The sequence below is a fragment of the Equus caballus genome, chromosome 24, assembly GCF_041296265.1.
Source record: "Equus caballus isolate H_3958 breed thoroughbred chromosome 24, TB-T2T, whole genome shotgun sequence".
Lineage (NCBI taxonomy): Eukaryota > Metazoa > Chordata > Mammalia > Perissodactyla > Equidae > Equus > Equus caballus.
Genome location: NC_091707.1, coordinates 13877291 through 13893323, shown reverse-complemented (window position 1 = coordinate 13893323; position 16033 = coordinate 13877291). Strand labels below are relative to the sequence as shown.

General features: G+C 39.0%; 1 pseudogene; it reads left to right on the top strand.

Moving 5' to 3' along the window:
- The first annotated feature begins 128 nt into the window (after positions 1 to 128).
- Positions 129 to 16033, top strand: part of LOC106781081 (disks large-associated protein 5-like) — a 28825-nt pseudogene continuing 12920 nt past the window's right edge.

The following is a 16033-nucleotide window of genomic DNA, read 5'->3' as shown; positions in this document are numbered from 1 at the left end:
TATTTTAATGAATTTTTTACTTGTTTCTCTGAGTAATGATTTATCAGAGATTGTTTCGAGCCCTTTTCACCATATGGCTCACCGTGTAGCTCAGGGTGTGATCTCAGGGTCAGAAGAGACAGAAAAGCATGGGGAGGGCTATCTGGAGACAGAGCTGGAATGAGGACTACAGACTGAGAGGGGAACCTAAATGTAAATTTGAAGAGATGAAGAACATTGAGAAACACTTTAAAAGGAAATCTGATGAATGAAATCATTGAGGCAGAAATAAAATTTTAAATTTCAATGTTGAAAAAATTGAAGGATTTAAGAAATTTGTCTTGGGGGGGATGTCATTTTAGGAGTTGCTGCTTTGAAATGTATATGTAATGTTTTCTTTAATCTATAGATCGTGTCTTAAATAAGAATGAAACTACTACTGAAAATTTACATGGCTTTCCAATAAAAGAAGTCCCATCACTTGAAATAAATGAGGATCAGACATCTCAGCAGCGACATGTGCTGTGTTTCAGGTCTGTGCGTTTGTTCCCAGTGTAAGCATTTTGTATTAATATCTAGACAGTTAAAACCAAAATTAAACTATTTTAACCTTAATATAATACGTAGATGAATTAGGAGGAAACTGACATTGAGTGATTTTTATTTATCTTTTAAGTTAAAAGTTTTTTTCAATGGCTAGTATATTCATGTGGTTCCTAACTTAAAAGATAGAAAGAGGTACAAGTGGGAAGCCTTTTTTTCAACTCTGCTCCCAACCCTACAGTTCGAACCTTCCATAGAGGCAAGTGTTATTCATTTTTTGTGAATTCTTCCAGAGATACATAATGCATATGTAGATAAACATTTTTTAATGTAAACAGTAGCATACTATTCTGTTTTCATTTAATGTTAAATGTAGGAGATATTCCATTTTAGTCCTTTGAGAACTCTCTCATGCTGTTTTTTGTGTGTGTGTTTTAATGGCCGCACAGTATCCAATTGTATGGATACACCACGATTTACTTAGTAGGTCCCTGTTCTGGTTGTTTACATTGAGTTCAGTCTGGTAGTATTACTGTCAAGCCTGCAAAGAACAAGCTTGGATGCTTTTCAATCCTCTCCTGTGCAAATATATAAAGACCCCAATTTACATTCCCTCCAGCAAAATATGGGAGTTCCTATTTTCTCATACCTTTTCTTTTTCAAACAAAAAAGCTAAGTTAATGTTTATTTTATAGAAGAAGGATAGAGGGAGATGGTTAGAGGCTCCTTGGCCCCCTAAATCATGAGATAGGATTATGTTTCTCCAACTATGAAGACTGAAAATTAGAGTTCCTGTTTGGGAAGCTAAATGCCATGTCACCTAAATGCCTTGGACACAGATCAGAGGACTGCATCTGGAGAAAGGCCCCAAAGCTCCACATCACACAGGATGTGATGACATACTGTGTTCTTGAGTGCATGTAGCAACAAGATTCTCACACCTTTTCCAATGCAGTACTAACCACTTTTTTGGGCTTTGACAATCAAATAGAGGAGAAATATTATCTTCCTATAGTTTTAATACTCATTTGTTCTATTGTGAATGAGTATATTTCAGAGCCACTTCAGTTGTTTGTAGAACATAAGGTTTTATGATGGTAAGAGATTTTAGAGATGAGCTAGTCCACTGTGTTGTTGGACTGAGACATTGAGATAATAAGCAATTTACCCAACTAAATAATGTCGGATCTAAGCCAAGTCTCGTTTCTCATTAAGATCTCATTAGATATAAACAGCTAAATTTTCTTCTCAGAAAAAAACTATCCTCAGTTTCTCCTACTAAGATGCTTTTTATAAAGAGACAGATTCAATTTATCTTGGGCCAGGGTCTCTCAGCTGGCACTACTGACATTCATATTGGATAATTCTTGTTGTGGGGCCGTCCTCTGCATTGCAGGATGTTGTGTAACATCCCAGACCAGTAGCACTCCTGTGGTTTGTGACAAAGATGCTCTAGACATTGCCAGATGTCCCCTGGGGGGCCAAATTGACCCGTGTTGAGAACTACTGCACTTGGACAAGCAAAGCCTACTAATTAGAATCTGTGAGGCCCTGACACTGTAATTCCAGACTTACAGGGTTTAGCTTCAACTTACTCTTGGCAGTTGGGTTGGTCTTAGTTCCATGGGCAATACCAGAACTAAAGACAGAACTCAGGCATGTCTGGTTCTTTCTCTTCAGCCTCTGAAAAATAAGAACAGAAAGAACTAGAAATATTAGCTGGAAAAGTGGTTCTTGGCATTAACCATCCACATAAGTTTTAGGTGTAGAAAGATGGACATATATAGGATATCAACTTGTATTTATGGATTTTAATATATCACAGCTCATAAAATAAGCATCAGCTCTGGAAAATTACTATTGTATAAGTGTCATATTGCTAATACTTAGATATTAGTATGAGAAACATTTGTAAAACTGAAACATATGTCATAATTTTAGGAAGATTCTCCAATATGAAAGTGAGGAATTAATATTGACCGACTGCCTTGAGTGGGAAAGGAAGTTTGAAGGATATATTCCAAACAAAGGTGAGGGAACATTTATGTTTTTTGCCTTAGCTTATTTTATTTATTTATTTATTTATTTATTTTGGAAGATCGGCCCTGAGCTAACATCTGTTGCCAATCTTCCTCTTTTTTTTCCCCTCTCCCCAAAGCCCTGACATACAGTTGTATATCCTAGTTGTAGGTCATTCTAGTTCTTCTGTGTGGGATGCCAGCACGGCATGGCCTGATGAGCTGTGTGTAGGTCTGTGCCCAGGATCTGAACCAGTGAACCCTGGGCCGCTGAAGGAGAGTGCATGGACCCAACCACTTGGCCACCAGGCTGGCTCTGCATTGTTTATTTTAATATGTTTACATTTATCTGAAACAAAAATCTAGTGTTGCCGAACTTTATAGTTTTGTTATTCAAAATAGCAAGAATTTTCATTTCTCAACATATGTTCCCTAGTATCTCTGTGCTAAAATGGTAGATGACTTATAAGGTGTAAGTAATTAGAATGTTAGCCATCATTCCTGGGAGTTAAACGTCTGCCTATTTTATTGTTAGATTTTTTTATGACTTTTTGAGTGACATCTATATCTAGTATTGTTTAGTTATGCAAAATATTTTCTGAATGAAAATGACCTAAATAAATATGGAACAAATTTTCTGATATTTCCTTAATCTTATTTGGAGAAGCTTTTTAGAAAAAATCATTTGTGTGCTGAGTGAAGGCCTTAGATGCTGATGTACAGTGAGTTGTTTGAGGTTGAATTCTTATAAAATCCAAGGTGAGCAGAATGCTGTTTACTATGTAGCAACATATATGAGAATGAATATTGCTACGTTTTAGTGGGAACAGAAGCAGACAGTTAATGCTCAGTATTTGTATGACAAAGTTTTGTAGCCGATGTTTTTTTGTTTTGCTTTAAGGTAAGAGTTTGATTCTGGAAGCTCCAGTTTATTTGGCGTGAGGTCGTCTTATCAGCTGGCTGACTTGCAATCAAGGTCCCGTTTTGTTCTCTACCTTTTAAAAGTCTCATCTTTCCCTTAGCAGAAGATCTTATTCCCCTTGCAGTTGGTCAAAAAAGACTCCTTAAGGCAGAAATATTCAAACCGTTTGAAGAACTGGTGGACGATTTGGAATACCAATGAGGCGAAAAGGATACCACCTGTGCAGACCTAGGTGGATTCTGGGACATGGCCAGCCTTCAGGTATGTGGTCAGGACTTGGAATGGCTTAACTTTCGAGTCGCATGTTTTTGGAAGCGAGGTAACAGTAGTAAAATGGGAGTAGTAGAGGCTGCTTAGGTATCTGTAATATTAAATGAGATATTAGCCCCTTTACAAACTGTAAAGCACTGTCTAAATTTTATGGCTGCTGTCCCCTCCTCCCGCATACTGTCAGGGTAATTTCTAAATGGGTTGGAAATTGAGATTCTATTCAGCTGTTGCCTAGTCTGTGATGATTCCACGTGCGATAAAAATGAGGACGAGTCTTCAGTAGCTGGGTCCATCCAGCAGTTATTTTCCCTGCTGTGTGCCAGGAGTTGTATGAGGAGCTGACAAATAAGGCACATTCTCTACCCCAGAGGAGTTTATAGTTTTATCAGTGTCAGACATAGCCCTCATTCCAATCTGGTGTAGAAAGTGCTGATAGAGGCCGTTACTAGGAAGATCAGTGAAGGTTGGGAGGAGATGCCAGTTTCTAGCGTTTTGAGCTTATTTTAGAAATAAGCATATAAAATACTGTTTCAAGAACCAGTGGCCAACAACCATGAGACATTTGCAGACAACCCGAAACCTGGAAGAAGGTGCCACAGCAGCACAGGAAAGAAGCTGTTTAGATGAGGCCATGGGCTGATCCAGGAGAAAGAACTTTAAAAGCAAGTGTTAATATGCTCAAAGAGACCAGGCATTTTTTCTGCCAAATAAGAACAGCTATGAAAAAAAGAATATTCAGAGAATGACAAAAGAGCTCTTTGAAGTTAAAAACTATAAGAGCAGAAATGTAAGATTCAGTAGAAAGATGGAATATGAAGCTGAGATCTCCCACAAATTAGGACAAAAAGAGAGAGAAGATAGGAGAGACTAGATAAGAATATTAAGGGGACCAGTCTAGAAGTATAATATCCAAATAATAAGGATTCCGGAAAAAGAGAACAGAAAAAATAGTGGAGAGGAAATGATCAATGAAATAGTTTCACATTTTTCCCAGAACTGGAGGACCTGAATTCTAGATTGAAGGAGCCCATTGAGTGCCTAGCACTGTGAGTCAGAGTAGACGCACACCAATGCACAATTAAATATAATTGTACAACTCTTGGGATGAAGAGAAACATCTAGAAACTTCCAGAGAGCAAAAACAAGTTTCATACAAAGGGTCAAGAATCAGAATAGCCTTAGATTTCTCAACAGCGACATCGAAAGCTGGGAGAACAGTGCCCTCAAACTTCTTGGGGAAAACAACACTCAGCCTGGCGTTGTATACCCAGCCAATCATGCTTGAGGTTGGAAAGGCATGTTTCAGATACACACGGAAATTTTACCTCCCATGCATCCTTTCTCAGGAACCTGAGAACGGCCCTCACAAAAATGAGGGAGTAAGCCAAGAAAGTGGGAGGAGGTGGGACAGATCCCCAAAAAGTCTAAGGGAATTGTGGCTGAGGTGAGTAAAGAGGGTGGGCAGCGGGCTCAGGTAGCAGCCGTTCAGACTGGAGCAGGAGGCTGGGGCTCAGCAAGACACTGTCTCTGAGGCTGAACAGAATAGAATACCAAAGTGGTTTGCTTTTCTAGTTGTATTAAGAGGTGATTTATACATACTGTGCAGAGTTTAGAGGCAAATTGATGATAGATACATTAAAAAACTAAGCAAACAAAAAGCAAGGCAATGATTAAGTCTAGAGAAAAATGTGAAGAAACACAATATTCTGTAATTATATGGCCCAGAAGTGAATAGTGTTTATGGAGTCATAATAATGTCAGCATTACTTTATGACCAGTTGACATAATAATGAGTTGTTTCACTAGCATCCTTCAATGGTGACCAATTAATTTTGTCTTTCTTAGTATCATAATTATTTTATGGATTTAAAAGTATTTATGTTGGCATCATTTACAGTCATTATCTTTATTGATGCTCATTTCCCAGCTTTGGCCAGTGGGAGCCTCTTCAAGTTGGCTCCTGGGGCTTTTATTTATTTTAAAGGGCTGTACTGAGGATAAATAATCTACATATTATAAAATTTGCCCGTTCTAAGTATAAAAGTCAATGATTTTTAGTAAATTTACAGAGTTGTGCAACCGTCGCTACAATCCAAACTTAGAACATTTTCATTACCACAGAAAGATGCCTCTTGCCTGTTTTCAGTCAGTTGCCATTGCCACACCCAGTCCCAAGCAACCACGAGTCTCCTTACTGTCTCTGTAGATTTGCTTTTTCTGAACGTTTCATTCTAAGTAGAATCACCCAATATGTGGTCTTTTGTATGTGGCTTCTTTCCCTCGGCATGGTGTCTCTGTGGTTCCTCCGTGTTGCAGCACATACCTGTTCTTTGTTCCTTTAATGGCTGAGTAGTGGTTCATGGAGACATCAGTCTTTATTCTCCAGTTGACAGACATATAGGTTGTTTCCACTATTTGGTGATTACGAATAATCTATGAATATTCACTTACAAATCTTCATGTGGGCATGTTTTCTTTCACTTGGGAAGATATGGCTGGATCATGTGGTAAATTTGTGTTTAACTTTTTAAGAAATTGCCAAACTGCTTTCCAAAGTTATTACACCCTTTCACGTGCCCACCAGGGGTGTGTGAGAGCTCCTGTTGCGCCGCGTCCTCACCAGTGCTTGCTCCTGTCTCTCTTAGTATCGCCATCCTGTGGGGTGTGAACTGTCTTATTGTAGATCTGATTTGCTTTTCCCTAATGAGTAATGATGATCAGCATCTTTTCATGTGCTTATTAGACATTCATATGTCGTCTTCAGTGAAATATCTATTCAAATCTTTTTGCCCATTTTTAATTGGGTTTGTCTTTTTATTATTGAGTTGTAAGTGTTCTTTGTATATTCTGGATACAAGTCCTTTATCAGAAATAGTTGCAAATATTTCCTCCCAATTTGTGGCTTGTTCTTTAATTTTCTTAATGGTATCTTTTGAAATGCAGATGTTTTTAATTTTGATGAAGTTCAGTTTATCAATTTTTTTTAATGTTGTGATTTTGGCATTATTTCCAAGAACTCTTTTTGCCTAACCATAGGTCACAAAGATTTTATCTTATGTTTACTTCTAACAGCTTTATCTCTTTCACTTAGGTCTGTGAACATTCAGAGTTCATTTTTTTAAAAAATTAAGTTGTGATTAATTATTTTTTGCTAGGAAGATTTGCCCTGAGCAAATCTGTTGCCAGTCTTCCTCTCTTTTTTTTTCCTCCCCAAAGCCCCAGTATATAATTGTGTATTCTAGTTGTAAGTCCTACTAGTCCTTCTGTGTGAGCTGCCACCACAGCATGGCTACTGCTAGGCAAGTCGTGTGGTTCCACACCCTGGAACCAAACTTGGGCTGCCGAAGCAGAGCATACTGAACTTTGACCACTAGGCTATCAGGGCTGGCTCTGGAGTTCATTTTTGTGTATGGTGTAGGAAAGAGCCCAAATTCGTATTTTTCTTGCAGATATCCACTTTTCCCAGTACTGTTTGTTGGAAAAAACTATCTTTTCCTCATTGAATTGCATTGGCACTTTTGTTGAAAATCAATTGGTCATAAGTGTAATCCTGAGTATTTTTGACATTTGAATTTTTTTGAGAGAGGAAGATTGAGAGTACCTATTTGTATAAATGCATAGTATGGAGGCTCAAAGCATATTTACCCAACTGTTGACAGTGGTTACCACTTTGAGGAGACTGGAAATACCAGAAGGATGGGGATCATATATTCCCATCCTGCTAGTATGTGTATTATTTGAATCCTTTAAAATGAGATTGTGTCAGGGTCAGCCCAGTGGTATAGTGGTTAAATTTGGCACACTCCACTTCATTGGCCCAGGGTTTGCAGGTTCTGATCCCAGGCATGGACCTACACCACTCATCAAGCCATGCTGTGGTGGTGACCCATGTACAAAATAGAGGAAGACTGGCACAGATGTTAGCTCAGGGCCAGTCTTCCTCAAGCAAAAAAAGAAGAGGATTGGTAACAGATGTTAGGGCCGATCTTCCTCACCAAAAAAATAAAAATGAAAATACAATGAGATTGTGTCAAGAGAAAGAGAAGGCAAGCTACCGACTAGGGGAAAATTTTGCAAAAGACCTATCTGATAAAGGACTGTTTTCTAAAATATACAAAGAACTCTTAAAACTCAACAATGATAAAACAGGCAACCTGATTTAAAAAATGGACAAAAGAACTGAACAGACAGACACTTAATCAAAGAAGACAGATGGACGGCAAGTAAGTGTATGAAGAGATAAGATGCTCAACATCATATGCCCTTAGAGAATTGCTGGTTAAAAGTACAATGAGACACCAGTACACACCTGTTAGAATGGCAAAGATCCAAACCGCTGACAACACCGGATGCTGGTGAGGATGTGGAGCAACAGGAGCGCTCATTCATCACTGGTGGGGATGCAAAATGGTGCAGCCACTTTGGAAGACAGTTTGGCAGTTTCTTACAAAACTAAACAGTCTTACCATGAGATCTTGCAGTCACACTCCTTGGTGTTTACCCAAATGAGCTGAAAACCCGTGTCCACACAAAAATGTGCACACAGATGTTTATAGCAGCACCGTTCATAATTGCCAAGACTTGAAAGCAAGGAATATGCTCCTCAGTAGGAGAAGGGATAAATAAACTGTAAAAAAAAAAAAACTCAAAAAAACACAAAAGGGAGAGAGATTGTGTTCACACTGTATAATTTAGGATATCTCTCCTACCATTTTAGTCATCAAAATAGTTTGGGAGAGTTATTCACATATGACATCCTTTATTAGATTTTTGAGGTTTATAACATAAAATAACAATGAACAATTTTACCATATAAGAATTGATTTGAATACTAAATTTAAAATGACAGTCTAATTTTATGTGACCAGTCCAAGTTGTTGTCAATTTGTTTGAAGCTTTTGTGGATTAGTTTGTAAATTTAATATGGTTAGCATTAATCTGATAATCTTGTGCTTTATTTATTAACAGATACAGGACCTGCACCAGAAATTCAACAATCTGACCATACTTGTGGATGGGAGAAAGCTAGCAATACGAGCAAAGATGTGTTTCAGGCAAATTTGTGGATTTCTAATATAGACTGTTTTACTTTAATGAATTTAAGCTTTAGAAACATTTAGCCGAGTGGTTAAGTTTGCGTGGCTCTGCTGCGGTGGCACGGGGTTCAGATCCTGGGCACCGACATGGCACTGCTCGTCAGGCCACGTTGAGGTGGCGTCCCACATCCCACAACTAGAAGGATGTGCAACTAAGATATACAACTGTGTAAAGGGAGGGTTTGGGGAGATAAAAGTAGAAAAAAAAAGAGAAACATTTAGCTTCAGGTTTTTCATCATTTCACAAAACGTGTCCTCTATTACTTACAATGTCCTGATTGTCTTGAAAGAGTGAGGAAAAGTCAACACAAAATTCAGGATGGTTATTTCTGGGCGGGGAGGTGGGGTTGAGATTGAATTTGGTCCCCCTGAGAGCTTCTGAGCTGCTAAGTAGCGGTATGTACCTGTGTGTTTTATTCTTTAAACTGTTACCTATACATTGTTTTGTAGTAATAATAGCAGTAATACATAATTTATATAATGTGCCAACTATGCTTCCCAGGCCCTCACACACATTGACTCAGTTAATCCTCACAACAGTCCTGTGAGGTGGGTGCCGTTATCCCCGGGTGGGGAATCTGAGGCCAGGAAGACTTGAGCATGTGCCCAGGGTGGAGCTGGGTTTCTCACTCCAGAACCCATGTTCTTAACCCACAGGCTATGCCATCTCTCTGCTTTCTATACTCTTGTGCGTGATGTATTTCAAAATGAAAGAACTTTTTAAGGAGAAAAGAGGAACAATGACTCTTAGACTCTCTCTCTTCCCAAATTTTATCATGTAAAATTTCCTATTTTCTCTGTAAAATTGGCTTTGTTGACATGATAGATTCCATTCTTATCTATTTGTAGTAATTTTTTCCTAAAATATTTTAACTCCAAGCTTTTGGTTCAGATTGCTACTTCTCAAGCCACCTTGGAGCCCTGCCACTTTTTCTTTTAGATTTTAGAAAAAGCCTGTGGTTGTAAAATCAGGTTTCTGAACTGCTACTTTATTATGCTATGTAATCCAAATAAAAACTCTGTTTTGAATTCTATCTTAGGAGTTTAAGATGTTAGAGTATTAAAGGATTATTGTAGGATTGTTTTACTAATGAAGTCTCCTTATTTTACTAATGAAGTAATGTCTTAGTAAGACATTAGTAATGTCTTACTAATGACAAAAGTCCTGAGGACAGTGACGAGATTGATTGAATGAATTTCAAGTCTATTAAACAAGAAGGATGCTGGGACATTTGGACCTCCTGTGGGCATTTCTTATCGGGTGCTTAGTCCTGGGAACATAACACCATCAGTGACTCAGATAACGGCTGTGTCAAGATAGCGTTATATCAGAGCCTTGTAATTCTGCCCCTTACCACCAGTGTTTCTCTCCTACATTATTTTATAGGCCACCGTTAAGACTACTGAACAGTTAAAATCAAACTAATCTTTTATCTGTACTTAGGACCATTCCCCCAGACCTCTTATTTATTGACCTCTCATTCCATCAGTTAGCCTTGTTCTCTCTTTTCCATCAGTTTTTAGACATGTTGAAGGGTCCTATCTTTGTTTACATTAAACCACAACCACAACTAACTCCTTGAGGGCAGGAACTTTGTCCTTTACCTTTGACCCCCAGCCTGTTTAGCACATACTAGGAACTTGATAAGCATAAGACACATGTGTGAAATATTTTAGGTATGCTTTATTTATTTTTCTTATAAGATGGTAATGAGTCGCTTTAGTAAATGTCATAATTTCTCTTTGTAGGAAAAAGTTGTTTCAGGTATAGCAAGTGGACCAAAACAGGACGATGCTGGGATCGCAGATGGGGGTCACCTCACTACTGTGAAGAAGGCAGTGAGAGAGAGAATGCAGCCAGGAGAGCAGGCTGAGGCCTTGGGCTCTGCGGTGCCGAAGGAAGTTGATCTTATAGCGTTTGACGCTGGATCTTTTAGAATAGAAAGTCCCGTTAAATCGTCCTCAGGTTAGTTTTTCTGCTGAGACTACTTAAGAAAAGTACTTGGGTTGGATGGGAGCTTGTACAGGAGGTGTAAAAGTTTTCACAGGAAGCGATATAAGCTGTCTGTGATTTCTGGAAAATAGACCACATCCTCACCACCAAACACTTGCAGATTTCGTTTGATGGATGGGATTAGATTACCTGAAGTGACATATCTCCTAAAGTTGCTTTTCTGTGTTTTCTAAGTGACTTCACTTCTGTTATTAGCCCCTAACCCCACGGTCCTGGGAGGAAGGTCACAGGGTCCCAAGAGGGAAGGGAGATGATGAGCATGAGGAGTGAGGTGATTTTCTTCAGGTTGGTGGCAGGCTGGATGAGAATTTCAGCAGCAAAGGAAGCTTAGTCACCAAACCATCACACTTCTCTGGCTGTGCTTAAAAAATGATGCTTAGGGAAGGTGGGTTTGGTTTTATTTTCATTTGTATCAAAACTTTTGCCCAGATCTTTTTGAAACACAGTAAATGTGCTAATTTTATAATAATCCAATGAAATCAGCTGAGGTAGAGCCCAGTTGTGGTAGACCTATTAAAAATCGACAACAGGCACCAGGCCTTCCTGGTGGCATAGTGGCCGGGCTTGTGCACTACTCTTCAGTGGCCCAGGGTTTGCCGGTTTGAATCCTGGGCACAGACCTACACACTTTTCATCAAGCCATGCTGCAGTGGTATCTCATATACAAAATAGAGGAAGATTGCTACAGACGTTGGCTCAGCGGCCATCTTCCTCACCAAAAAAAAAAAAAAATCAACAGCAGATATTAATCCATGTTGGATATAAGTAGCATTTTACATTAGACCAAACTATTTGGGATCCTTCATTGTTTGCGAAGACTCAATTAGAGAAATTCCCTGAAGTTTTTTTAGTTCTCCTCCTTTTCAACACACATCCTCAAACCTTTCTTCAAAATGACCAATTTTTCTTCCCTAATGCCTACTTCTACCTACTTTGTTGCAATTGTCATGCATTAGGAAAGGGCTCTTGTGTTTTTATTATAATATAGCGTGTGATGGTTTTGCCTCCTCTCTTCTGCTGCTCTGGGGTGCTCTTCTGGCTGGGGCCTAACGCAAAATAAACATCACCTTGGCCGGACATTTCATGTTCTCCAGCTGTGCTCTTCATTGGGAGTCTTTTGGGCACCTTTAATATTACAAGCATGAGATTTGTTTGTAGGAGACCCTTTTTATACTGAAATGAAGGATGAGGATTTTACTAAGAAATCTTTAACGACATTGAAAAACTGTTATATCATGAGATGACCTACATTTTTGTTTTAGCATTTGATATATGGAACTTCTCATATCTTTCAAAGCTTCGTCCATTTCTAATAACCCTTGACTGTGAGAATATTTAAAAAGTTAAAAATTCTTTTTTTTCAGCAGTATTTGATAATAAAAATCTCATGACTGAATGCCATCTTCTTGATTCAGTAAGTTTTCCAACTTAATCTGAAAAGATCTTTTATATTCTAGATTTGTTTTATAAAATGAATATTACTCAGTTTTTAATTGAAATGCAGTTTAAAATTTACATCTTGTTATTTCTTTACTCTGAAATCCATTTGTTATTCGTTTTTATCAAAATGGGAACAAAATTTCATGTTAACATACTTTAAAATATAGTTTGTTTTAGTAGTAAACTCTGAAGGTGTATTTCCTTATGTGACTTATGTGTCAAATGTGCTGTGACGAGTCGGTTGAGTACTTGAATATCTAACATGTGGCCTGGGTTATGCAGGTGTTTCTAAGCGATGCAGAAAAGTATAAGGCAAGGTTTCCGTCCATCTGAAGCATGCGCTTGGGGACACCATGTCTAGCCTAGCTTCAGTTGTCATTGGCTGTTTTTGTTCTAATTTGCTTAGATTACTCTATTTATGTTCTATTTTATTTGGAAGCCCCCAGCCTTTACTTTTGGTGACCTCTTGCCTCTAACTCCAGCTCCAGCATTAGCCCTCTGGGCGGGCTTCCTGTGGATGCTCTCATCACTCCCGTGTTGCCTCATGTCCAGGCACAGTTGCACACATTTAATCTCTTATGAGGAGAGGGATATGAAAGTGTTATGTTCCTAAAGCATGTTGTAACTTCAGGGTTCCATTTCCCTCATCCACCCTCTGCCCCTCTCAGGCAAAGCGTCTGCCTCGTGTTCAGGGCCACTGGCACGGGCATGATGCATCAGTGCTCTCTTGCACACTGAGTGTTTGCTGCCCTGGTTTTCTGCTCTTCCACGTGGTTTAGTTCAGCGACCTGGGGTAGACCTTTGCCAGGTCATTTTAATGTGTAGCCCAGCTGACAACTCCGGTGTACAGCCTTACCTTGAAATTTTCCAGGGCAATTGCTAAAATGGTTCAGGGAATGGCCTTGGTTTGTTGATCTTTGATTTCAGAATATCAACAATTCATTACAGCAAGTGTAGGATCAAACAGCAGCAACTGTTGTTAACCTCATGAAGCCTGGCCAATGCTTGGCTTCCTGAAGCCACCAGCTCCTTCAGGACCTCTGTTATCTTGGCTTTCATTGGCTCTCAAAGATGCCTTCTTGGTGTTCAGGCTTCTGGGTGGCTGGGTGTCTCCGGGGCATAAGGAAGTATGTTACTGTGACCCACACTCTGGTCCTTCTTGGTTCCAGCTGCTTTTAAACGCAGGCTGAGACCGGAGGGTCAGGCATTTCAGCATAAGGCCTATTTATAGAAATCTGACTTCATCTTGTTCCTAGATCTGAACTCAGAATGATATGTTCTGATAATATGTAATCTTATAAGTAAATCTGGAAGCTAATGAATCATAATGTTCTGTTTTTTATATATTAGTAATATGACTACAAGTACTTCACAGTTATCTATACATTATCTTGCTGATAAATCTTAGTACCTTATAATTTACTGTCCCTGTGAATTCTTTTCTACTTCTGTATATATTAGAATTTTGATTTTTTGATATATTTTTTGTTGGTCCCCCTGTCCATTTCACACCCAAATTATGACTTGCTCCATGGCATCATTTGAGCCTGAACTGGGGCTTGAGGGGGAACAGAGGAAAGGATCCCACAGGATCCGACTAGTAAAAGGCACCTTGAGTGCTGCTCTATGGGTTAGGATTTGTGGACTCTACATAAGTGGCTTAAGATGTGGCCTCAGTTTTATTCAACCTGCATGTGCTGCTGAGTCCATTTACATGTTAATCACCCTTTCAATGAAAAAAGCTATAGTTTTGACATTATATCTGCTGGAAAGTAGCATAATCATTATATTAATAATTTTATTAGGTACAAAAATGTTATTTATGTTATTAATTAATCCACTATTAACTTGCAATGTTGCAGACTAAGTTGGTGAAACTTGAGTGTTACTTTAGTGACTTCTCTGACTTTGTTCTCTAGCCATGCCCTGGGTGCAGTGATCCCTTCACGCAGGTGGAGGAGAGGTGACAGGAGCATGCCAGACACGCTTCCTTTGGTGGGGGCTTAATTTCCTTTTCACCTCGAGTGCCTCCTAATGGAAATCAACCAGAAGAACTATGAATTACAAAAAGCAAAACGTTTTTTTCATAATCTCCATGCTGCAGTGTATTCTTCGAATACTGAAAAGTTAAAAAATATGGATTAATGTTCATGTATATAGTGTTATCTAATGTCCTAATAGTTAATATTTACTATCGTGTGTTTTAGATATGATACTGTTTTTTCAGGGGAAGTGGGGATATTTTTTACTTTATGCAGAATAAAAATGCACTGTGCCTAGCCTCTCTTGTTTAAAATGTTTTAAGCTTAGGGCCGGCCCCATGGCCGAGGGGTTAAGTTTGTGCACTACTCTGCGGTGGCCCAGGGTTTCACTCGTTCAGACATGGCACCGCTCATCAGGCCACGCTGAGGCGGTGTCCCATGTGCCACAACTAGAAGGACCACAACTAAAAATATACAACTACATAACGGGGGGATTTGGGGAGAAATAGCGAAAGAAAAAAAAACGTTGGCAACTGACATAACAACTGCTGACAATCTTTAAAAAAACAAAACAAAACTTTAAGCTTAAACCTAAGTATGTTCACAGCTTATGAACATTCTTCAGTTTAATCAAAATATGTTAAACTTTGACAGAAATATTTACATCCTTTCATACGCTATTCTTCGTTTGAACTCTTAAATTTATTGGTGTTGAGCAGCTTTGCAGGCTGCATTTTCCAGGTGTACTGCGTTTCTTTAGATGAGCTTTCTGGATTCTGAACTCAGTTTACATGCTGCTGTTTCAAACGGTCAAATTATTAGAGGTGCCCATTAAAGTTTTGCCTTTTTCATTTTTCCTTTTACATAACTGACAACCTTTGAAGGAAATGCCTTCTTCCTTTGAAGAGAATTATATCAATCACAATGGGTTTGAAATGTTCTTTTATAAGACTCTTACCTATGAAATTGTAGAAGACAGGACCGTCAGAATAACGGAGCACCAAAAAGACTCGGAGTAGCTAAAGTTTGTGACCAGACCTGGGTCCAGTTGTTTCTGTCAGCAAATGGGTTGAGGGTTGCAGGTGTTGACCAAACAAGCAGGAACTTGATGGATAACCCCTCAAGATTAGGGGTTTGCAAACAAGAAAAGAAAACGCATCCACTTCTGTTGTCAAAGGAATGTGTGTTCGGCTTGTGGGGGAGATTGTGTTTATTATCAAGTCCATGTGAGCAGTTGGGAGGCTGTGTGAGGAATGTTCCCAGAATTCCTAGTCTTACCCGAGATTAAGGTGGCTTTTAATCATTAAGTCTGTCAATGCATAATTCAAACAAGACATGCAGAACAAAGAAATATATATAGAAGTTAGGGTTTACTAAGGGTGCAGAGCCAGGAACATGTACCAGAGGTGAGTACAAAATAACAATATGCAACATAAAATAATATTTGCCCTCGAGGATAAAGTAGATGAGAATGAGACAGAGTCTGTAAACATGGTTTTCCTCTGTGGTAGGTTTAATAAGATGTACTACTGAATCGTTCAGAAAGCTTTTGGCGGTTAAGTAGCAGTAAAGTGAACTCAAACTGGCTTAACAATAAGTTATCAGGATGATTCGAGGCACTTTACTATCAACAGCTCAGTGATGGCATCAAGGTCCACATTCGGTTTGCAGTTCACTTGGTCACACTCGGTGCGACACTCGGTGTCGGCTTCTCCAAGGCTGGGTCCTTTCAGGGTCATAAGATGGCTGTAGGTGGTAATCAGAGCTTT